This window comes from Nelumbo lutea, chromosome 4 (assembly GCF_056320005.1).
Source record: "Nelumbo lutea isolate HS-2025 chromosome 4, American lotus-T2T, whole genome shotgun sequence".
NCBI lineage: Eukaryota > Viridiplantae > Streptophyta > Magnoliopsida > Proteales > Nelumbonaceae > Nelumbo > Nelumbo lutea.
In genome coordinates, this window is record NC_142687.1 from 12,088,376 (window position 1) to 12,114,635 (window position 26,260).

The window sequence follows — 26,260 nt, forward strand, 5'->3', positions numbered from 1 at the left end:
TTTGTTCAAACTTCATTCAACTCTTGAGAAACTAAGAAGAGAAGAAAAATGAATAACAAATAATAGTCCAATGGGTCTCACCTAGCACATACATAGTGATAAGCAAACCTGGAAAATCACATTCTATGGATGATAAGATGTAAGTGGTAAATGGTGTGCAAGAGAAGCTTGGATTCTTGCATCCATCAACTCAATTGAGTTGATGCACGATCCAGCTGTGTCCCTAGGGTGGACCCACTGAATGTCATGCCCCGTCTACATGAATGTGAGCCATGTCTGACCACGTTACATGTATGGATGTACTGAGGTGGATTCGATCTCGAATACTACCCTCATATATAAATATTGCTATGCATACATACATTTTAGTCATCATTTCTCGTCAACACCAACTACTTTTCTTAGTAAATGTGCAGGCAGAGTAACAGAGTAACGTTGGATGGATAGGCCATTTTAGTTACAGATCAAAAATTGAAAATAGCAAATATGTCTATAAAATCTGATGAGCAATTTAAATTCCAGTTGCATAATAAATGATGGAATACCAAATAAAGGAAAGAATTCAATTTACCTCAAATATGGACTCTACAGACTTAACATATGCACGCCAGGCACATCTCTTTGCTAATTGCCCTTTTGAAGGTCTCAGGGCCTCTTCGGGAAGAGCAGCATCCATGTCAAGTAAGTTAATTTTGAGGCGTCTTAAAATTTGAGAAACTTTTCCCACCGATGGTCTCAATGAAGACTCAGGAACCATGCAGCAGTGACCAACCTCCAGGTCTGCAGTTCTATTATTTAAACAAGATAGAGAATCTCTATGATTAATACATTCATATGTGGGTCCAACAGTTTTTAGTGACTCACTGATGCCAGTGGCAGCAAAACCTTTGGGAAGATCGTATACACCATCATTATGGTTCACATTGTCTGCAATGCCATTCTCTTGTGAAAACACTAGCCATTTTACTGCAGGCTTGGCACCTGGATCAGCTTCATCTTTTTGGATAGGGACTAACATTAATGTAGGATCAATAAGATAAGGAGAAGTCGATGAGACTAACAAAGGAACCCCATTTGAACCAATAAGTCCTATTCTTGCACCAGATCCTTGTTAGAATTTCTAGTGACAAACTTACTACTGATTTCATCGATATTATATGGGCATGCTACCCCTTCTGAAATTTAATCAACCTAGAATTGATTTCAAACTTCCTACTCTTTGATAGCTCAGATATGTCTACTTCCTCATTGCACTCCTGACGTGTCCCCTTCCCTTTATAGAGATCATTTTCCTTATTGCTAGCATGGGCGAATGATCCTGAGCTGCACTTTCCATCATTATGCACTTTAAGTTCCACAACAGTGAAAAAGGTCTGGTGACACAGTAGGCAATGATGTCTAGATGGCCATACAGGTTCAAGGCACTCACATTTGTACATTCTCTCCTCATAAGCTACTTTTGCTCTCCTCCCACGCTTCTTGGGCATGTCACAAGTTTCTAGCTCCAAGCAAGGATCATACTTCTTCTCCAGTATGTTAGCAGCCCTAGTGATAAGACAATCAGTAATCACCACTTTTTCACAATCCAAGGACTTTGATGAGGTCAAATGAATCTCATCCTGTACAGGATTTCTAGACTGTTGGGAGCCATGAGGTCTTGATCTCTTCCATTGTATAATGGATTCTTTCAGCTCTCTTTCTCTTGGATCACTGGCTTTTAACCACCCAATAAGTTCTTGAATTTCAGCATCAGATTCATAGGAAACCCAAGAAGACGAAGAATGCCGAAAACAAATATCATATTCATTTGCATTTGAACTTGAACTATTGACACTTTGTGAAATGGAAGAGAACAACCTCAAAATTGAATTATTTGCAAACGGATCCGGGTGCTCTTCCACAGTTCTTTGTGTTTGTTGTGCAGTAGCACTCCCATCAACAGCCAACCAAGGACGTTGTCCAGGCTTGGCTAAAACCCAGTAGAGTCGTCCGGCAGAGTCCCTACCCAAAAGATCCCTCCGCACAGGTACCTTCATAAGCTGTGATTCTACACCGGCAAGGGAATCCTGTAAAAGCGAAATCTCGTTCTTCAGAGAGTTCACATCAAGATTGTAGGCTTGTATTCTTCAACATCAGGTTGGGCACCACAGTGATGTCCAGGGAATATAGAATCTGAGTTCAAATGCATAGGATAATGTTCAGTCAAATAGCTTCTCCTAGTACCAGAAGAAAAACGAGGTCGTTGTAGAACATCAAGAACAGGCAGCATAGAACCATTCCTTTCAGTACTCAACTCACACTTTCTGTTCAAATCACCTTGAATATCATTTGTTTTACCCAAGTTATTGATTTCTAGTTTCTGAGGAGTTGACAGTGGCTGCTCATTTTGCAGGTCAGATTCATCTCTTTTGGTGGAAACCACACAGGAAAAAGGATTTCCAGGAATTAGACTGTTATTAATGACAGGGAGAGCATCTTTCAGGTGATTTTCAGTATCTCTAGGCTTCATGCTTGTAGTTCTAATACTATTGTCAATTTTCTTTGTAATGCATTTTGAATCAAACCAACCAGGGGGTTTATTGAGATCATTTGGTCCACTCCCCTCAGAACCATCTTCTAGCTGAAACAAATTACCAGAGAAAGAAGTATTGCAGTTGGATCTGTTACACCAAGCATTCAATTGGCCAATCCGCTGACCATAGTTTGCAAGTACAGTATCCATCCCTTCTATTCCAGGTTCTCTTACTCCATCAAACATGGTCGTTTTTTCTTTTACATCTTTGGCAACCAGAATTTCTTCTCTGAATTTCAGGTTTCTCCATTCTATGACAAGAGACGTAATTTCTGCTGCAAATCTACTGATACATCAGCACACTGCTCAAGGTGTTCACGAATAACAGCTGAGTTCAGCACCTCATCACATAAAAACTTTAGCAAGAAGATCCTCTGCACCCAAGATAAAGAAAGCCATAAAGGAACATTAAACTTGACATTACAAGTTAAAAATAAGTTTTTTTTTTGTGAGAGAAAGGTAAAGTATTTCATTATACAATCAGAACATGTGCAAAGCCTTACACAATTAGGTACTAGACAAGGCAAGTATTTTCATTGTACAACCCAAATTCCACTTTGACTAATTTCATACAAAAAAAAAGATTAAATAAATAAAAGAGCTATAAGGTAATATTCTCGAATAACTTTGTGCCACCGCCATTGAGTATATCCTTCCCCAGCTACCTTTTAAAACTGTAACTACTGTACTGAACTTGTTTTCAAAAAGCCTCCTATTTCTTTCTGTCAAAATTGACCACAATACTGCTGCTGGAAAACCTTTCCTTTCCTCAATAAACCACACGCATCTCAAGTCCATTGTAATACCAACAGGTCTCTTGGGAAACAGAGCTGTTACTCCAAACACCCTCAAAGATTTCATCTATATCTCCCATGCAAAACAGCAGTGCATGAAAAGATGCTCCACCCCCTCAGAGTTTTCACCACACACCACACATCTACTAGGTTCCACCACCAACCCTCTCTTTGATAAGTTATCACATGTTAAGCACTTCCCCAAAACCGCCACCCACATAAAGAAACCTTGAGGGGAGCTGCAGATCTCCGGACCCTGTTTTCAGGAAAATTTGCCTTATCATTGCAAACTCTGTTATAAAAGGATTTGATTGTGAAAATTCCAGATTTCTCCCAACCCAAATTCTTTTATCACTTCTTGCACTGTCCAATCTGACTGTACTTAAGTTTTGCATCAGTTCCTCCCACTGCTCAATTTCCTGATCTTTTTTTTATTGATCAGCAAAAGAGAATTTAGCTTTTTATTAAATTGAAAACAGATTACAGTTTCTTTATTTACTCCGCACTCCAGAGTTTTACGATATAAAGATAAGGCCAGATTATGTAGATCAATCACCCCACTGTTGTGATACAGACAGCTACAATTTAGCCCAAAATAGAGTAGGTCTATCAGCTCCCTGTTTTGCTAGAGTATCTGCCAGCTACAATTTCCCAATCATTTGGATTCCTTCTAAAAGTGGGCACCAACATCATACCCCTCCCTCCTGTGAGAATATCTCTGAGACCAAACATTCCTTATTGAGAGCAATTTCAAATAATGTTGGGAATCTATCCTTGAGAGGGCAACTTCCACACCACACCTCTTGCCAAAAACTAATTCTTGACCCATCTACTTCCATCTTAAATACCTTGCTGATTTCTGTATACCCCTCCACACTGCACATCCATAAGGTAGATTGGATTCACCCGGCTCCCAGTTTGAGTTCCCTGTCCCATACTTCACCATTATAAGTAAAAAATAAGTTGGCAATCACTAAGACAAGAAAGATCCTATACACACTATTTTTGGATCATCCTTCTCCTCCCAATGCATCACTTACAGAAAAAGAAAAAAAGTTAAAAATTCAACAAAGTAATGTGAAAAAAAGGGAGGGGGGAGTTATTGCGAAGGGGAAAACAAGCAAAAGAAAAATGAAAGAGAAAAAATTGGAAAAAAAAAAGAATTTGACCCTGAAAAAGGTACACCAGTTCCATCAACAAGACAACCTTAGAAAATAGTGTCAGGGAAGAATAATGTTCAGTTCAGCCTAGGCAGGTCCAATAATCTCTCTAGCGGCCTAGACCTCTTGGGGCAAATCCCAATGCTTTAAGGCCAAAGAACCTTCTCAGGAAATTTTTTATCCCAATGCTACAATAACCTTGAAAGACAATGAAAGAATATTCAAGAATTTCAGCAAGAAGGTGAGATATTTTGTACATTTCTACTTTGTTTAGAGGTTCCTCACTATCACTATAGGTACCACTGTAGGCTCTTGACAGAGTTGCCTCACTATCACAATAAATGGAAATTGGAGGCATAGGACTAGGCCAAAGTTTTATATCCAATAATAAATTCCTAATCCATTCAGCATTTTTTCCAACAGCCGCTAAGGCTATGAATTCGGATTCCATGGTCGAGTGAGATATACAAGTTTGTCTCTTGGATGCCCAAGAGATCGCACCCCCACCAAGGACGAAAATCCATCCAGAGGTGGACTTGTTATCTCCATTACCGGTAATCCAACTTGAATCAGTGTACTCTTGTAGTACAACTGGATAATCACAATAAAACAAGCCAAGTTCCAAGGTTCCTTTGAGATACCCAAGAACTCTCCCAATTGCCTTCCAGTGCTTTACACCGGGATTACTTGTAAACCGACTGAGTTTACTTACTGCAAATGCAATATCAGGTCTAGTACAAAGCATAGCATACATCAAGCTTCCTATTTCACTAGCATACTCAAGTTGTACAATTGCTCTACCAGTATTTTCTACTAGCTTCATACTAGAATCATATGGCGTGCTATATTCTTTAAACCCTAAATGCTTAAATTTCTCAAGTACATTCTTAATATAATGTGATTGGCTTAATGTATAGCCCCTACTATGCTTTTTAACTTTAATTCTCAAGATGATATCTACTTCTCCTAAATCTTTCATCTTGAAGACAGAGAATAAGTAGTTTTTAATTTCATTTATGCCAACCATATTTGTACCCACAATAAACATATCATCAACATAAAGACATACAATTACTCCATAATTTTTAGTGAATTTTGAGTAAATGCATCTATCGGTACTATTATGTTTAAAACCAAAAGCTAAAATGCAAGAATCAAATTTCTCATGCCACTGTTTAGGTGCTAGTTTTAATCCATATTGTGATTTAACCAGTTTACAGACTTTATTCTCATTTCTAGGAAGAACAAATCCTTCTACCTGTTCCATATAAACCTCTTCATTTAAATCACCATTTAAGAAAACAGTTTTAACATTCATTTGGTGAATAGATAAGTGATAAATTGATGCTAATGTTATGAGTGTTCTTTTGACTAAATCCTTTGGCTACCAATCTAGCCTTAAAATTTTGTATAGTTCCATCAATGTTGTATTTTCTTCTAAATACCCATTTACATTTTATTGGTTTTGATCCTGGAGGTAGGCCTACTAGTACCCATGTGTTATTTGACATTATTGAATCCATTACATCATTTACAGCTTCCTTCAAAATAGCAACATCTCTAGAGGTCATGGCCTCACTATAGGTTTTTGGATCATTTTCAATGTTTAGAACAATAGGTATCTTATTTAAAATCTTTTCTCTATCAGCCTCAACCAAAAATACAATTGACTGAGTAGTGATCAACCAAAATTACAATCTTCTCTCTATCAGCCTCAAGTAGTTACTAGAGTATGATAAGCTAAGGAGATGGGAGTTGAATAATTGGTTATTAAAGGAGCTCCCCATGTTGCGATCAGCTGGTTAATGAAAGGAATCAAAGCAGCTTTGTGGAGTTATAGAAATGCAATCGAACACTTTAAGACTTTAAAGGGTTTTCAAAGGACATGTAGATGGAGATTCAGTGGTTCCAATGGTCAGCTAATAGTTTGGATGATGCTTTGGCTAAACAAGGGGTGAACAAGCAACAATTATTTTAGGCCAAATTTGATTTGTACAGCGGAGAGATAACCAGGACCACAATCTCTTCTCGTGTTTCAGTAGTTCATTAATAAATTCTGTTTATTTAGCAGAAAAAGTTTGTATTTGTTACAAATCAAAAGAGAAAAGAAATAATATATATTTTTTTTTAATTTTAAGCAACACAGGAAGATTAGAACAGTAAAAGCATTCAGAAGATATCATCTACATTACTCACATCCACACAGCAGCAACTATGCAATGACAGGAAGGCACAAAACCAGTACTAATATGGTATTACCAATGCCAATTTATGTAAACAGGCATATTTAAAATGCATGACACTATTTTAGCAATCAAAATGAACAAAGACAAAACCCAATTCTTTTTAGGGGAAAAGCATTGCCCAGTGAACTGTACAGCCATGCACACACAAGGTTGGGCCCAAGCAAGTATGACATTTAAACACAGTTACTAGAGTTTTCACAAATGTGGCAAGCTTAAGAGTGATGGATTCAATAAAATCCCCCCAACTTTATTTTTCAACAAATATTCTTGCATTTCTGTCTTCCCACAATGTCCCTACAAATGCAGTAGTTGTACACATACACATCATTCCTACCCATTTTCCTTGAGCATTTGATTACGAAAGAGCCAAACAATTTATCTAAGGTAACAGAAGGATCCCACATACAATGAAACGGAGCAAGAAATAAATTCAAATGCAACAAGCCAATGACAGGAGATTAATAGGTTGTATGCAATCTTCAAGACTACATTTGCATATGATGCACCAGCACCACTTAGGAGAAGAAGAACAACTAGGTCTCCACTCTTTACAAAAGGTATCAACTGTTGATACTTCCACTGAAAACCTCCCAACAAAAAGCACCATAATCTGAGCAAACAGGTGCACATCAGAACTCACAACATGTCACAAGACTTGAGTCAGACGGAGGAGTAACCCAAACCAACATATTAAAAGAGGACCACAAGAAAAAGCCTACCTGAAAAGTTATCAACCCAAATTCATTTATCCCCAATTGAGCTATCAAGAAACACCCCATCCAACAAATTCAAAAGAATGGAAAAAGGAACAAATTCAAATGTTCGGATTACTAAAATCCAACTTTCAATAAAAACCAAGGGATGAAGAAGGTAAAACAAACTCAGAGATTCTTTTCCCTTCAAGATTAGAGATGGCACAGATACAAGGAAACACACCTCTCAATAGGAATTCCCAAGCTAGAAATCTTTCAAAATTTTAACCTTGTTGGCAAAGGAGAGATCATACATGATGCAATTAGAAAATAGGGGAAGAGTACTATGAATTGCCTTCCAAGGAGAAGTAAGGGTAGCTCTGTGCAGAACTACAGCATCCCAACCATTCTTTGAAAGCCCATGAATGCTCACCACAACTTTGGGTCAAAGATTTCCGATATCCCATGAGGCCTCCAGAACCTTATGCCATCGGATTGTGGCAAAGTTTCATGGGCTCAAAAATAAAGGTTGGGATGATCGACTATCACAAAAAACTACTCTTGACTCTCTTTTGAGAGACATCCATAGTATCCTCCCAATGTTCATTAATCACATCAAGTATGACCTTGTCTGGGCCAACAAAATCAAATTTTTGGAAGACACAAGGGATGAGAAGTCTCCATTGAAAGATATCTTCCATTCCACCTCCCTAATCTCTTTTCTACTTGTCTAATATATATAAGAAAAGTACCAAATTTCCTATCCAATTGTCTACTATATTTAGGAAAAGCTCCTTGCTCTATTTGGATGCAATGGCCTCTACTTATTAGATTGGAAAAGTTGTTTGATGGTTCCATGCTCAAGTCATCAAAGAAAAGAGGAAGATTGATACGGAGAAGTGCAAGGGATACTATGAATTGGACTATTAGGGAAGAAAGGAATACACAAATTATTAAAGAAGAAAAAGAAATGAATAGGTTTTAATAGAAAACATTATAGTTAGTTTGGCACATAGGGTGAAAACAATAGTTTTGCTCTTCACCACTCCATTAGCATATGATGCACCACTTAGGAGATTAAGGCCAACTACGTCTCCTTTCTTTTCCAAAGGTCACAAGGGTTGATACTTCCACTAAAAAATTCCCAACAAAAAAGCACCAACATTTAAGGGAATAGGTGCACATCAGAACTCTCAACATGTCACAAGAATGGAGTTAGACGGGGGAGTAACCCTATCCAACATATTAAAAGAGGAACCACAACAAAAAACCAAAGTGAACAGTTAGCAACCCAAATTCATTTATCCCCAACCGAGCTATCAAGAACCACCCCAACCCAAATTCATTGATAGTTCTGTTCGATAGGGTTGCTCTTGATCCTATTACATTGGATGGTTGTTTCTAGGCCACTAGTCCTATGGGTGGTTTTCTTGCGCCTCCTTTAAAATATTTAATTCCCTCTACTCCCTCACACATCTCATAAAGGAAGTTCAATGTGATCCTATCCCTCCAAAGACTAGTTGTCTTTCCTTGGGATGTCTTCCATGAGGACATTAATACTTGTGATTTAATACAAAGGAAGACCCCCAAGTGGAACAAATCTCCTGATTCGCATCTAATGAGCAAAAACAAATGGGGAAATGGCTTACCACTTCCTGTTCTCCTATCCATTTGTCTAGTGTATTTAGGAAAAGTTCATTGCTCTAATTGGATGCAAGTGGTCTCAACCTCTTAGTTTGTACAAGTTATTTGATGGCTCTATGCTCAAGTCATCAAAGAAATGTGGAAGATTGATATGGAGATGTGCAAGGGATACTACAACTTGGACTATATTGGAAGAAAGAAATAAACGAACTTTTAAATAAAAAGAAAGAAATATAGGAGTTTCAATGGAAAACAAAATAGTTAGCTTGGCACATAGGGTGAAAACAATAGATTTGTTCTTCACCACTCCATTAGCATATGATGCACCACATAGGAGATTAAGGCCAACTACGTCTCCTTTCTTTGCAAAAGGTCACAAGGGTTGATACTTCCATTGAAAACTTCCCAACAAAAAGCACCAACATCTAAGGGAACATGTGCACATTAGAACTCTCAACATGTCACAAGAATGGAGTTAGACGGGGGAGTAACCCTATCCAACATACTAAAGGACGAACCACAAGAAAAAACCTACTGGAAGAGTTAGCAACACATATTCAATTATCACTATCTAAGCTATCAAGAACCACCCCAAACAACAAATTCAAAAGACTACAAATAGTAAGAAATTCAGACTCTTGGTTTTCTACTAAAATCCAACTTCCAATTAAAGCCAAGGGATGAATAAGGTAGAACAAACTCAGAAATTGTTTTCCCTTTAAAATTATATACGACATAGATACAAGGAAACACAACTCTCAACAGGCATACCCAAGCAAGAAATCTTTCCAAATTTTAACCTTGTTGCCAAAGGTGAGATCATACATGATGCGATTAAGAAATAGCGAAATAGCGGAAGTGTACTATGAATTGCCTTTCAAAGAGAAGTAAGCAAGGGTAGCTCTACACAAAACTCCAGCATCCCAACCATTATTTGGGAGCCAAAGAATGTTCACCACAACCATGGATCAACGATTTCCGATATCCCTCGAAGCCTCCAAAACGGTATGCCATTGGGTTGTGGTAAGTATTAATGGGATCACAAAAAAAGGTTGGGATGATGGACCATCCCATAGAACTACTCTTGACTCTCTTTTGAGAGACATCCATGGTATCCTCCCAATGTTCATTAATCATGTCAAATACGACCTTGTCTTGGCTAACAAAATCAAAATTTGGGAAGACCCTTGGGTTGAGAAGTCCCCATTGAAAGATACGTTCCATTCCATCTACACATTTTCCTCCCTTAAAGGAAAATTATTTCTGAGCATGCCAACCCGAAGTCTCCTTTGATTTTTGGCTGAAAATTTGTGCTAAGAAGAAAACCTTAGTTACTCAGAAATTCCAACTGTTTCTACCATTTTCCATATGTTTGATGGGGTTGCTCTTGATCCTATTACATTGGATGGTTATTTCTAGGCCACTAGTCCTATGGGTGGTTTTCTCGCGCCTCCTTTAAAATCTTTAACTCCCTCTACTCCCTCACATATGCCCTTTCTCGGAAAGGAAGTTCAATGTGATTCTATCCATCCAAAAATTAGTTGCCTCCCCTTGGGAAGTCTTCCATGGGGACATTAATACTTGTGATTTAATACAAAGGAAGAGACCCAAGTGGAACAAATCTCCAGATTTGCATCTAATGTGCCAAATAAATGGGGAGATGGCTAACCACTTCCTGATATCCTATCCATTGGTCTAGTGTATTTAGGAAAAGTTCCTTGCACTATTTGGATGCAAGTGGTCTCAACCTATTAGTTTGGACAAGTTGTTTGGTGGTTCCACGCTCAAGTCATCAAAGAAAAGTGGAAGATTGATATAGAGATGTGCAAGGGATACTACGACTTGGACTATATTGGAAGAAAGAATGCATGAACTTTTAAATAAAAAAGAAAGTCATAAAAAAAGTTTAAATGGAAAACATTATAGTTAGTTTGGCACATAGGGAGAAAACAATAGATTTTCTCTTCACCACTCAATTAGCATATGATGCACCACTTAGGAGATTAAGGCCAACTACGTCTCCTTTCTTTGCAAAAGTTCACAAGGGTTGATACTTCCATTGAAAAGTTCCCAACAAAAAGCACCAACATCTTAGGGAAAAGGTGCACATCATAACTCTCAACATGTCACAAGAATGGAGTCAGACGGGAGAGTAACCCTTTCCAACATATTAAAAGAGGAACCACAAGAAAAAACCAACCTGAAGAGTTAGCAACCCAAATTCATTTATCCCCAACAGAGCTATCAAAAACCACCCCAAACAAAATATTCAAAATACTACAAATAGGAAGAAATTCAGAATTCAAAATACTTCAAATAGGAAGAAATTCAGACTCCTAGATGTATACTAAAATCCAACTTCCAATTAAAGCCAAGGGATGAAGAAGGTAGAACAAACTCAGAGATTGTGTACCCTTTAAAATTAGATATGGCATAGATACAAGGAAACACACCTATCAATAGGCATTCCCAAGCTAATAATCTTTCCAAATTTTAACCTTATTGCCGAAGGTGAGATCATACATGATGCGATCAAAAAAAAGGGGAAGAGTACTATGAATTGCCTTCCAAAGAGAAGTAAACAAGCGTAGATCTGCGCAGAACTCCAGCATACCAACCATTCTCTGAGAGCCAATGAATGCTCACCACAACCATGTGTCAACGATTTCCGATATCCCACGAAACTTAAAAAACAGTATGCCATCAGGTTGTGGTAAGTATTAATGGGCTCACAAATAAAAGTTGGGACGATGGACTTTCACATATAACTACTCCTGACTCTCTTTTGAGAGACATCCAAGGTATCCAACCAATGTTTATTAATCACGTCAAATATGACCTTGTCTTGGCTAACAAAATCGAAATTTGGGAAGACCCTTGGGTTGAGAAGTCCCCATTGAAAGACATGTTCCATTCCATCTTCACGGTTTCGCCCCCTAAAGGAAAATTATTTCTGAGCATGCCAACCCGAAGTCTCCTTTGGTCTTTGGCTGAAAATTTGGGCTATGAAGAAAACCTTAGGAACTCTGAAATTCCACTTGTTCTAGCCTTTTCCATATGTTCGAATAGGTACACATTAAGCTCCCAACATGTCACAAGAATGGAGTTAGACGGGGGAGTAACCCTTATCCAATATGTTAAAAGAGGACCACAACAAAAAACCTGCCTGAATACTAAACAACCCAAATTCAATTATCCCCAACTGAGCTATCAAGAACTACCCCAAACAACAAATACAAAAGACTACAAAAAGGAAGAAATTCAGACTCCTAGATTTCCACTAAAATCCAACTTCCAATTAAAACCAAGGGATGAAGAAGGTAGAACAAACTCAGAGACTGTTTTCTCTTCAAAATTTGATATGGCATAGATACAAGGAAACACACCTATCAACAGGCATTCCCAAGCTAGAAATCTTTCCAAACTTTAACCTTGTTGCCGAATGTGAGATCATACATGATGCGATCAAGAAATAGGGGAAGAGTACTATGAATTGCCTTCCAAAGAGAAATAAGCAAGGGTAGATCTGCACAGAACTCCAGCATACCAACCATTCTTTGACAGCCAATGAATGGTCACCACAACCATGTGTCAACGATTTCCGATATCCCACGAAGCCTAAAAAATAGTATGCCATCAGGTTGTGGTAAGTATTAATGGGCTCACAAATAAAAGTTGGGATCATGGACTTTCACATAGAACTACTCTTGACTCTCTTTTAGGAGACATCCATGGTATCCTATCAATGTTTATTAATCACGTCAAATATGACCTTGTCTTGGCTAACAAAATCAAATTTTGAGAAGACCCTTGGGTTGAAAAATCCCCATTGAAAGATATGCTCCATTCCATCTTCACCGTTTCCTCTCTTAAAGGCAATAATATTTCTGAGCATGCCAACCCGAAGTCTCCTTTGGTCTTTGGCTGAAAATTTGGGCTAAGAAAAAAACCATAGGAACTCTGAAAATCCACTTCTTTCTAGCCTGTTCCATACGTTCAATGGGGTTGCTCTTGATCCTATTACATTGGATTGTCATTTCTAGGCCACTAGTCCTATGAGTGGTTTTCTTGTGCCTCCATTAAAATCTTTAATTCCCTCTACTCCCTCACACATGCCCTTTTCTCGTAAAGTTAGTTCAATGAGATCCTATCCCTCCAAAAATTAGATGTTTTCCCTTGGGAACTCCTCCAAGGGGAGATTAATACTTGACATTTTATACAAAGGATGAGACCCAAGTGGAACAAATCTCCTGATTCACATCAAATGTGCAAAAACAAATGGGGAGACGACTTACCAGTTCCTGATCTCCTATACATTTGTCAAGTGTATTTCAGAAAAAATCCTTGCTCTATTTGGATGCATGTGGTCTCAACCTATTAGTTTGGACAAGTTGTTTGATGGTTCCAAGCTCAAATCATCGAAGAAATGTGGAAGATTGATATGGAGATGTGCAAGGGATACTACGAGTTGGACCATATTGGAAGAAAGGAATGCACGATCTTTTAAATAAAAAGAAAGAAATAAAGAGGTTTTAATGGAAAACATAATAGAGAGTTTGGCAAATAGGGTGAAAACAAGAGATTTATTCTTCACCACTCCATTAACATATGATGCACCACTTAGGAGATTGAGGCTACCATTGAAAACTTCCCAACAAAAAGCACCAAAATCTAAGGGAACAGGTGCACATAACAACTCTCAACATGTCACAAGAATGGTGTTAGACGGGGGACTAACCCTATCCAACATATTAAAAGAGGAACCACAAGTAAAAAACCAACCCGAATACTTAGCAACCCAAATTCATTTATCCCCAACTGAGCTATCAATAACCACGCCAAACAACAAATTCAAAAGACAACAAATAGGAAGAAATTCAGACTCCTTGATTTCTACTAAAATCCAACTTCCAATTAAAACCAAGGGATGAAGAAGGTAGAACAAACTCAGATATTGTGTTCCCTTTCAAATTAGATATGGCATAGATACAAGGAAACACACCTCTCAACAGGCATTCCCAAGTTAGAAATCTTTCCAAATTTTAACTTTGTTGCCGAAGGTGAGATCATACATGATGCGATAAAAAAATAGGGGAAGAGTACTATGAATTGCCTTCCAAAGAGAAGTAAGCAAGGGTAGATCTGCGCAGAACTCCAGCATCCCAACCATTCTTTGAGAGCAAATGAATGCTCACCACAACCATGTGTCAACGATTTACGATATCCCACGAAGCCTAAAAAACAGTATGCCCTCGGGTTGTGGTAAGTATTAATGTGCTCACAAATAAAAGTTGGGATGATGGACTTTCACGTAAAACTACTGTTGACTCTCTTTTGAGAAACATCCATGGTATCCTACCAATGTTTATTAATCACGTCAAGTATGACCTTGTCTTGGCTAACAAAATCAAATTTTGGGAAGACCCTTGTGTTGAGAAGTCCCCATTGAAAGATATGTTTCATTCTATCTTCACTGTTTCCTCTCTTAAAGGAAAATATTTCTGAGCATGCGAACCCGATGTCTCCTTTGGTCTTTGGCTGAAAATTTGGGCTATGAAAAGACCTTAGGAACTCTAAAATTCCACTTGTTTCTAACCTTTTCCATATGTTCGAACAGGTACACATTAAGCTCTCAACATGTCACAAGAAAGGAATTATACGGGGGAGTAACCCTCTCCAATATTTTAAAAGAGGAAGAAGGTAGAACAAACTCAGAGATTGTGTTCCCTTTAAAATTAGATATGGCATAGATACAAAGAAATACACCTCTCAACAGGCATTCCCAAGTTATAAATCTTTCCAAAATTTGGCTTTGTTGCCGAAGGTGAGATCATACATGATGCGATCAAAAAATAGGGGAAGAGTACTATGAATTGCCTTCCAAAGAAAAGTAAGCAAGGGTAGATCTGCGCAGAAATCCAGCATACCAACCATTCTTTGAGAGACAATGAATGCTCACCACAACCATGTGTCAACAATTTCTGATATCCCACGAAGCCTAAAAAACAGTATGCCATCGGGTTGTGGTAAATATTAATGTGCTCACATATAAAAGTTGGGATGATGGACTTTAACATAGAACTACTCTTGACTCTCTTTTGAGAGACATCCATGGTATCCTACCAATGTTTATTATTCACGTCAAGTATGACCTTGTCTTGGCTAACAAAATCAATTTTGGGAAGACCCTTGCGTTGAAAGTCCCCATTGAAAGATATGTTTCATTCCATCTTCTACGTTTCCTCTCTTAAAGGAAAATTATTTCTGAGCATGCGAACCCGATGCCTCCTTTGGTCTTTGGTTGAAATTTTGGGCTATGAAGAAAACCTTAGGAACTCTGAAATTCCACTTGTTTCTATCCTTTTCCATATGTTCGAACAGGTACACATTAAGCTCTCAACATGTCACAAGAATGGAGTTAGACAGAGGAGTAACCCTATCCAACATATTAAAAGAGGAACCACAAGAAAAAACAAACTCGAATACTTAGCAACCCAAATTCATTTATCCCCAACTGAGCTATCAATAACCACCCCAAACAACAAATTCAAAAGGCAACAAATAGGAATAAATTCAGACTCCTAGATTTCTACTAAAATCGAACTTCCAATTAAAACCAAGGGATGAAGAAGGTAGAACAAACTCAAAGATTGAGTTCCCTCTAAAATTAGATATGGCATAGATACAAGGAAACACACCTCTCAACAGGCATTCCCAAGTTATAAATCTTTCCAAATTATAACTTTGTTGCCGAAGGTGAGATCATACATGATGTGATCAAGAAATAGGGGAAGAGTACTATGAATTGCCTTCCAAAGAGAAGTAAGCAAGGGTAGATCGGCACAGAACTCCAGCATACCAACCATTCTTTGAGAGCCAATGAATGCTCACCACAACCATGTGTCAATGATTTCCGATATCCTACGAAGCCTGAAAAACAGTATGCCATCGGGTTGTGGTAAGTATTAATGGGCTCAAGAATAAAAGTTGGGATGATAGACTTTCACATAGAACTATTCTTGACTCTCTTTTGAGAGACATCCATGGTATCCTACCAATGTTTATTAATCACGTCAAATATGACCTTGTCTTGGCTAACAAAATCAAATTTTGGGAAGACCCTTGGGTTGAAAAATCCCCATTGAAAGATATCCTCCATTCCATCTTCACCGTTTCCTCTCTTAAAGGCAATAATATTTCTGAGCATGCCAACCCGGAGTCTCCTTTGGTATTTGGCTGAAAATTTGGGCTAAAAGAAAACCTTAGGAACTCTGAAATTCCACTTGTTTCTAGCATGTTCCATATGTTCAATGGGGTTGCTCTTGATCCTATTACATTGGATTGTCATTTCTAGGCCACTTGTTTCTAGCCTGTTCCATGCGAACCCGATGTCTCCTTTGGTCTTTGGCTGAAAATTTGGGCTATGAAAAGACCTTAGAAACTCTGAAATTCCACTTGTTTCTAGCCTTTTCCATATGTTCAAACAGGTACACATTAAGCTTTCAACATGTCACAAGAATGGAGTTAGACGAGGGAATAACCCAATCCAACATATTAAAAGAGGAACCACAAGAAAAAACCAACCCGAATACTTAGCAAACCAAATTCATTTATCCCCAACTGAGTTATCAATAAACACCCCAAACAACAAATTCAAAAGACAACAAATAGGAAGAAATTCACACTCCAAGATTTTTACTAAAATCCAACTTTCAATTAAAACCAAGGGATGAAGAAGGTAGAACAAACTTAGAGATTGTGTTCCTTTAAAATTAGATATGGAATAGATACAAAGAAACACACCTCTCAACAGGCATTCCCAAGTTAGAATCTTTCCAAATTTTAGCTTTGTTGCCGAAGGTGAGACCATACATGATGCGATCAAAAAGATAGGGGAAGAGTACTATGAATTGCCTTCCAAAGAAGAGTAAGTAAGGGTAGATCTGCGTAGAACTCCAACATACCAACCATTCTTTGAGAGCCAATGAATGCTCACCACAACCATGTGTCAACGATTTTCGATATCCCACGAAACTTAAAAAACAGTATGCCATTGTGTTGTGGTAAGTATTAATGGGCTCACAAATAAAAGTTTGGATGATGGACTTTCACATAGAACTACTCTTGACTCTGTTTTGAAAAACATCCACGGTATCCTACCAATGTTTATTAATCATGTCAAATATGACCTTGTCTTGGCTAACAAAATCAAATTTTGGGAAGACCCTTGGGTTGAGAAGTCCCCATTGAAAGATATGCACTGTTCCATCTTCACGGTTTCCTCTCTTAAAGGCAATAACATTTCTGAGCATGCCAACCCGAAGTCTCCTTTGGTCTTGGAATGAAAATTTGGGCTATGAAAAAAACCTTAGGAACTCTGAAATTCCACTTGTTTCTAGCTTTTCCATATGTTCGAATAGTTACAGATTAAGCTCTAAACATGTCACAAGAATAGAGTTAGATGGGGGAGTAACCCTATCCAACATATTAAAAGAGGAACCAAAAGAAAAAACCAACCCGAATACTTGGCAACCCAAATTCATTTATCCCCAACTGAGCTATCAATAACCACCCCAAACAACAAATTCAAAAGACAACAAATAAGAAAAAATTCAGACTCCTAAATTTCTACTAAAATCCAACTTCCAATTAAAACCAAGGGATGAAGAAGGTAGAACAAAGTCAAAGATTGTTTTCCCTTTAAAATTAGATATGGCATAGATACAAGGAAACACACCTCTCAACAGGCATTCCCAAGCTAGAAATCTTTCCAAATTTTAACTTTGTTGCCGAAGGTGAGATCATACATGATGCAATCAAGTAATAGGGGAAAAGTACTATGAATTGCCTTCCAAAGAGAAGTTAGCAAGCGTAGGTCTGCGCAGAACTCCAGCATACCAGGCATTCTTTGAGAGCCAATGAATGCTCACCACAACCATGTGTCAACGATTTCCGATATCCCACGAAACTTAAAAAACAGTATGCCATCGGGTTGTGGTAAGTATTAATGGGATCACAAATAAAAGTTGGGATGATGGACTTTCACATAGAATTACTCTTGACTCTCTTTTGAGAAACATCAATGGTATCCTACCAATGTTTATTAATCACGTCAAGTATGACCTTGTCTTGGCTAACAAAATCAAATTTTGGGAAGACCCTTGGGTTGATAAGTCCCCATTGAAAGATATGTTCCATTCCATCTTCACCGTTTCCTCTCTTAAAGGCAAGAATATTTCTGATCATGCCAACCCGAAGTCTCCGTTGGTCTTTGGCTGAAAATTTGGGTTAAGAAGAAAACCTTAGGAACTCTGAACTTCCACTTGTTTCTAGCCTATTCCATATGTTCAATGGGGTTGCTCTTGATCCTTTTACATTTGATTGTCATTTCTAGGCCACTAGTCCTATGAGTGGTTTTCTTGTGCCTCCATTAAAATCTTTAATTCCCTATACTCCCTCACACATGCCCTTTCTCGTAAAGGAAGCTCAATGTGATCCTATCCCTCCAAAAATTAGATGTCTTCCCTTGGGAACTCATCCATGGGGAGATTAATACTTGTCATTTTATACAAATGAAGAGGCCCAAGTGGAACAAATCTCTTGATTCACACCTAATGTACAAAAACAAATGGGGAGACGGCTTACCACTTCCTGATCTCCTATACATTTGTCAAGTGTATTTAGGAAAAGTTCCTTGCGCTATTTGGATGCATGTGGTCTCAACCTATTAGTTTGGACAAGTTGTTTGATGGTTCCATGCTCAAGTCATCGAAGAAATGTGGAAGACTGATATGGAGATGTGCAAGGGATACTACGAGTTGGACCATATTGGAAGAAAGGAATGCACCACTTAGGAGATTGAAGCTACCATTGAAAACTTCTCAACAAAAAGCACCAAAATCTAAGGGAACAAGTGCACATTACAACTCTCAACATGTCACAAAAATGGAGTTAGACGGGGGAGTAACCCTATCCAACATATTAAAAGAGGAACCACAAGAAAAAAAGCAACCCAAATTCATTTATCGCCAACTGAGCTATCAATAACCACCCCAAACAACAAATTCAAAAGACAACAAATAGGAAAAAAATCAGACTCCTAGATTTATACTAAAATCCAACTCCAATAAAAACCAAGGGATGAAGAAGGTAGAACAAACTCAGAGATTGTGTTCCCTTTAAAATTAGATATGGCATAGATACAAGGAAACACACCTCTCAACAGGCATTCCCAAGCTAGAAATCTTTCCAAACTTTAACCTTGAATGTGAGATCATACATGATGCGATCAAGAAATAGGGGAAGAGTACTATGAATTGCCTTCCAAAGATAAATAAGCAAGGATAGATCTGCACAGAACTCCAGCATACCAACCATTCTTTGAGAGCCAATGAATGCTCACCACAACCATGTGTCAACGATTTCCGATATCTCACGAAGCCTAAAAAACAGTATGCCATTGGGTTGTGGTAAGTATTAATGGGCTCACAAATAAAAGTTGGGATCATGGACTTTCACATAGAACTACTCTTGACTCTCTTTTAGGAGACATCCATGGTATCCTACCAATGTTTATTAATCACGTCAAATATGACCTTGTCTTGGCTAACAAAATCAAATTTTGGGAAGACCCTTGGGTTGAAAAATCCCCATTGAAAGATATGCTCCATTCCATCTTCACGGTTTCCTCTCTTAAAGGCAATAATAATTCTAAGCATGCCAACCCAAAGTCTCCTTTGGTCTTTGGCTGAAAATTTGGGCTAAGAAGAAAACCTTAGGAACTCTGAAATTCCACTTGTTTCTAGCCTGTTCCATATGTTCGAACAGATACACAATAAGCTCTCAACATGTCACAAGAATGGAGTTAGACGGGGGAGTAACCCTATCCAACATATTAAAAGAGGAACCACAAGAAAAAACCAACCCGAATACTTAACAACCCAAATTCATTTATCCCCAACTGAGCTATCAATAACCACCCCAAACAACAAATTCAAAAGACAACAAATAGGAAGAAATTCAGACTCCTTGATTTCTACTAAAATCTAACTTCCAATTAAAGCCAAGGGATGACGAAGTTAGAACAAACTCAAAAATTGTTTTCTCTTTAAAATTAATTCTGGCATGGATACAAGGAAACACACCTCTCATCAGGCATTCCCAAACTAGAAAATCTTTCCAAATTTTAACCTTGTTGCCAAAGGTGAGATCGTACATGATGCGATCAAGAAATAGGGGAAGAGTACTATGAATTGCCTTCCAAAGAGAAATAAGCGAGGATAGATCTGCACAGAACTCTAGCATCTCAACCATTCTTTGAAAGCCAATGAATGCTCACCACAAACATGTGTCAACGATTTCCGATATCCCACGAAACCTCCAAAACTGTATGCCATCGGAATGTGGTAAGTATTAATGTGCTCACATATAAAAGTTGGGATGATGGATTATCACATAGAACTATTGTTGACTCTCTTTTGAGAAACATCCATGGTATCCTACCAATGTTTATTAATCACGTCAAGTATGACCTTGTCGTGGCTAACAAAATCAAATTTTGGGAAGACCCTTGGATTGAGAAGTCCCCATTGAAAGATATGTTTCATTCCATCTTCACGGTTTCCTCTCTTAAAGGAAAATTATTTCTGAGCATGCGAACCTGATGTCTCCTTTGGCCTTTGGTTGAAAATTTGGGCTATGAAGAAGACCTTAGGAACTCTAAAATTCCACCTTTTCCATATGTTCAAATAGGTACACATTAAGCTCTCAAATGTCACATGAATGGAGTTAGACGGGGGAGTAACCCTATCTAATATATTAAAAGAGGAACCACAACAAAAAACCTACCTGAAAACTTAGCAACCCAAATTCGATTATCCCCAACTGAGCTATCAAGAACCACCCCAAACAACAAATACAAAAGACTACAAATAGGAAGAAATTCAGACTCCTAGATTTCCACTAAAATCCAAGTTCCAATTAAAGCCAAGGGATGAAGAAAGTAGAACAAACTCAGAGATTGTTTTTCCTTTAAAATTAGATATGGAATAGATACAAGGAAACACACCTCTCAAAAGGCATTCCCAAGCTAGACATCTTTCCAAATTTTAACCTTGTTGCCGAAGGTGAGATCATACATGATGCGATCAAGAAAAAGGGGAAGAGTACTATGAATTGCCTTCCAAAGAGAAGTAAGCAAGGGTAGGTCTGCGCAGAACTCCAGCATACCAACCACTCTTTGAGAGCCAATAAAAGCTCACCACAACCATGTGTCAACGATTTCCGATATCCCACGAAGCCTAAAAAACAGTATGCCACCGGGTTGTGGTAAATATTAATGGTCTCAAAAATAAAAGTTGGGATGATGGACTTTCACATAGAACTATTCTTGACTCTCTTTTGAGAGACATCCATGGTATCCTACCAATGTTTATTAATCACGTCAAATATGACCTTGTCTTAGCTAACAAAATCAAATTTTGGGAAGACCCTTGGGTTGAGAAGTCCCCATTGAAAGATATGCTCCATTCCATCTTCACCGTTTCCTCTCTTAAAGGCAATAATATTTCTGAGCATGCCAACCCGAAGTCTCCTTTGGTCTTTGGCTGAAAATTTGGGTTAAGAAGTAAACCTTAGGAACTCTGAAATTCCACTTCTTTCTAGCCTGTTTCATATGTTCAATGGGGTTGCTCTTGATCCTATTACATTGGATTGTCATTTCTAGGCCACTAGTCCTATGAGTGGTTTTCTTGTGCCTCCATTAAAATCTTTAATTCCCTCTACTCCCTCACACATGCCCTTTTCTCGTAAAGGAAGTACAATGCGATCCTATCCCTCCAAAAATTAGATGTCTTCCCTTGGGAACTCTTCCATGGGGAGATTAATACTTGTCATTTTATACAAAGGAAGAGACCCAAGTGGAACAAATCTCCTGATTCACATCTAATGTGCAAAAACAAATGGGGAGACGGCTTACCACTTCCTGATCTCCTATACATTTGTCAAGTGTATTTAGGAAAAGTTCCTTGCTCTATTTGGATGCATGTGGTCTCAACCTATTAGTTTGGACAAGTTGTTTGATGATTCCATGCTCAAGTCATCGAAGAAATGTGGAAGATTGATATGGAGATGTGCAAGGGATACTACGAGTTGGACCATATTGGAAGAAAGGAATGCACGATCTTTTAAATAAAAAGAAAGAAATAAAAAGGTTTTAAAGGAAAACGTTATAGTTAGTTTGGCATATAGGGTGAAAACAAGAGATTTATTCTTCACCACTCCATTAACATATGATGCACCACTTAGGAGATTGAGGCTACCATTGAAAACTTCCCAACAAAAAGCACCAAAATCTAAGGGAACAGGTGCACATTACAACTCTCAACATGTCACAAGAATGGAGTTAGACGGGGGAGTAACCCTATCCAACATATTAAAAGAGGAACCACGAGAAAAAACCAACCCGAATACTTAGCAGCCCAAATTCATTTATCCCCAACTTGTTTCTTGCTCTTCACGATTTCCTCTCTTAAAGGCAATAATAATTCTGAGCATGCCAACCCGAAGTCTCCTTTGGTCTTTGGCTGAGAATTTGGGCTAAGAAGAAGACCTTAGGAACTCTGAAATTCAACTTGTTTCTAGCCTTTTGCATATGTTCGATGGGGTTGCTCTTGATTCTATTACATTGAATGCTCGCTTCTAGGCCACTAGTCCTATGGGTGGTTTTCTTGCACCTCCTTTAAAATCTTTAATTCCCTCTACTCCCTCACACATGTCCTTTCTCGTAAAGGAAGTTCACTGTGATCCTATCCCTCCAAAAATTAGTTGTCTTCCCTTGGGAAGTATTCCATTGGGACATTAATACTTGTGATTTTATACAAAGGAAGAGACCCAAGTGGAACAAATCTCCTGATTCGCATCTGATGTGCAAAAACAAATGGGAAGACGGCTTACCACTTCCTGATCTCCCATCCATTTGTCTAGTGTATTTAGGAAAAGTTCCTTGCTCTTTCTGAATGCAAGTGGTCTCAACATATTAATTTGGACAAGTTGTTTGATGGTTCCATGCTTAAATCATCAAAGAAAAGTGGAAGATTGATATGGAGATGTGCAAGGGATACTACAACTTGGATTATTTTGGAAGAAAGGAAAGCACTAATTTTTAAATAAAAAGAAAGAAATAAAGAGGTTTTAATGGAAAATATTATAGTTAGGTTGGCATTCTGAGCGTCGAATTTTATAGTTAGGTTGGCATTGTGAGCGTCAAAAAAACAGCTCATTTGCCACTTGGGTTGGATTTAGAGTCGCCACCCATCAATTTAGGAAATGGAGGAGATGGGATCCCCAGGAATAGTTTTCAGAAATATTTTCATTTTAATTTTGAATCCAATTCCCGTGGCACCAGCTAACGGGTCTGGGTAAGGCTCGGATGAGGGTGGGAAAGGATTTGGCACCCCTCTCCCAGGTCGGATAGGTGGGGCCCACATGGGGTCTTAAACAAACATAATCACAAAAAGAAAACAATTGACATGACTAAAGAAAGCAAATCACAAGAAAAGGCTAGAAAACTCTTCCCAATTTTTATTTATCCATATTTTTTATTTTATTTTTAATAATTATTATTATTACTTTTTATTTTAATTTGCCCCTTTTTACAGTATATTTTTTATTTTTCTTATTTTATTTATTTTTATATTGTTTTTTACTTATTATTATATTTATTGTCTTCACCAATTAATTAATTTTTAGTTATTGTCGCATAAAATCCTATTTGTATGTTTATCTTATGGGACTATTTTTTATTCTTCTTTTTCATTTTCTGATTTTTTGAATCTTTTGTATTTTGTATTTTTTTATTTTTCTCCCCTTCCTATTTTTTTAGTTTTTTATTTTTATTATTATTATTTTTTAATTACTATTCCCCCTTTTAGTAGCTTATTCCCCTTTTCATGTATTCTAATGTGAGGATCCCAAATCCCATTATCATAGATTTTTTTAGCTTTCCATTTTTTTCTTGAATTTTTATTATTTTTTATATAATTATATTCATTTCTAGCATTTCACTAATGGGGCCCAAATTAGATAACCACAAACCACTCGGCCTAAATTTAGATGACCAATAAAACAGGACTGAAGGGATCAGACTAAGCATTTAGAGAAAACAGAAAACAAATCTGAAATAAACTGAACTGGAAACAATAGGAGACAACAGATAATTAGAAGAAAGGTTTCATTAGTTTTAACCTAATCAAGGTTTCATTAGAATCTAACTTATCAAGTGTTAGCAAATGACAGAGAAGAAGAACAAAAATCCAAGGAAAAACAACATTTAAACAACTAACAATTTAGAAAAACAATGGCGAGTTTGAGTAAGAGTCCGAAGCTTACAAGAGCCGGTTCGGTAGCATCTCATTAGCGGCTCTGTCCCCTTTCCCTCTCCTCAGACCCATAAAGCAGCAATAGCATAAATTCCAGAAAATAAGAAGAAAGATCGCGCATAGGGGAGAAGCAATGACAGGTTTACCTGGTTGGGTTTTGGCCTGAATTCGATCGCCGGAACAGGGGTGTCGTTTCTTATCTTCTTACTTCAATCTGACATGGTGTTCGGTGCTTGCAATCAGGAATCTCAAAGAGGTAAAAACGGAAGGTAGATGGGATGGTTGCCGCCGCCTCTGCTGGATGTCCAAAAGTAGAAAGCGATCAACAGTTTCAACCGAAAGACAGGGAACCGGTGAGAAGGAGAGAGTGATAGAGAGATCTGGCCGGAAGTCGCCGCTGTTACTCGATTTTGGAACCTCTGATCGCAGCCGCCGTCTCAACAACGAAGATGAGCAAATGCTGGTTTGATAAAGATGAGAGAGAGATAAATGATGGAGAGTGGATCTGATCATTTTTCGGTCTTGACAGTTATGGAAAGAGGGAGAGAGGGAAAGAAAGAGAGTTCAAAATGAGGGCACCGCCGCTGCTAGGAGTTGCAGCGGTGGTTCCGCCCAAGCGAGGATGACCGAGAAGAGGGAGGTTTTCCGCTGAGAGAGAGATCTGATGGATTGGTAAGTAGAAGCTGAGAGAGAGCTCTATGGAGGGAAGGCTTACCGCTGCAACTGGTTCGGGAAAGGAAGAAAGAGAGAGAGGAGGAGAAGGGAGAGAGAGCTCTATGGAGGTGATGGAAACAGAGAGAGGAGGAAGAAGAAGAATGAAGAAAGAAAAGGAAAGAGGAAAGAAGAAGGAAGAGAGATAGAGAGAAACGGCCGGAGGTTGGGGATTACCGCCGCTTGCCGCCGCTGTGGTTCAGTGTTCGAATAGGGGAGAGAAGAGAACTGTAGATTAGGGCGAATGAAGGTTGAACTGGGTATTTGGGTTAAACTGGGTCAGGGGGTTGAACCGGGGTTCTGGTGTAATGGTGGGTGGTTTTGGGTAAAAAAATATGGAAAGTTGAAATGGGTATAACCGCTATAAAGGGTTTTGTGAATGTAGGCTATGGAAATTAGTCAAAACGGAATCTTTTTAGATGCAAGGGTAAATAAGGGTATTTTTTACAAGTAGGATTTTTTGATATTTCCATTTGATTGGTCGGGTTGGATTGGCCCAAGTGGGCCCAAATCGAGCATATCTGGAAAGGGTTTGATTCGATTAATATGGGACCTCAAAATAGAATCTTGATGTGATGGAATGCAAAAAGGTCTGTTTTGGATGAAAATTCACAATGTAAGGTTTTTTGGTAGTCTGAGGTGATTGGTGAGGTTAGATTGAGCCAAATGGGCTCAGATTGGACAGATTTGAGATCTAATCAATATGGAACCTTGAAATGAAATCTTGGTGCCATAGAAAGGAAAATGATGGTATTTTGGACTTAAATTTTACAAGTGGGTATTTTTGGGGTATGCGGGATTTGGTGGTAATGTATGATTGGTTGATGGGGGCTAATATAGGTCCACGAGATGTTTTCGGAATGGAATCTTGGTTTAATGGAAGGACAAATTGGGGAATTTGGGGTTGAAATTTTATGGGCATGTGTTCTAATGTGCCCAAAGTTTAATGGTGTGGTTTGATCGGTTCGGATGTGTCAAGATCAAGGAATTTGGGTTTCGGGTGTTTAGGCCAACGATAGGGGTTGGAACGGAATCTTTGCTTAATGAAGGGATAAATTGAGGAT

The 26,260-nt window shown here is 38.2% G+C and overlaps 1 long non-coding RNA gene across 1 annotated transcript; it reads right to left on the reverse strand.

Annotated features, from left to right (window-relative positions):
- Positions 1 to 375: 375 nt before the first annotated feature.
- LOC148853943 (uncharacterized) lies at positions 376 to 25,438 on the reverse strand. The gene is made up of 2 exons (XR_016112413.1): positions 24,632 to 25,438; positions 376 to 2,946 (listed from the first exon to the last, which is right to left on the reverse strand). It is a non-coding gene; the product is annotated as an uncharacterized LOC148853943 (long non-coding RNA).
- Positions 25,439 to 26,260: the final 822 nt, after the last annotated feature.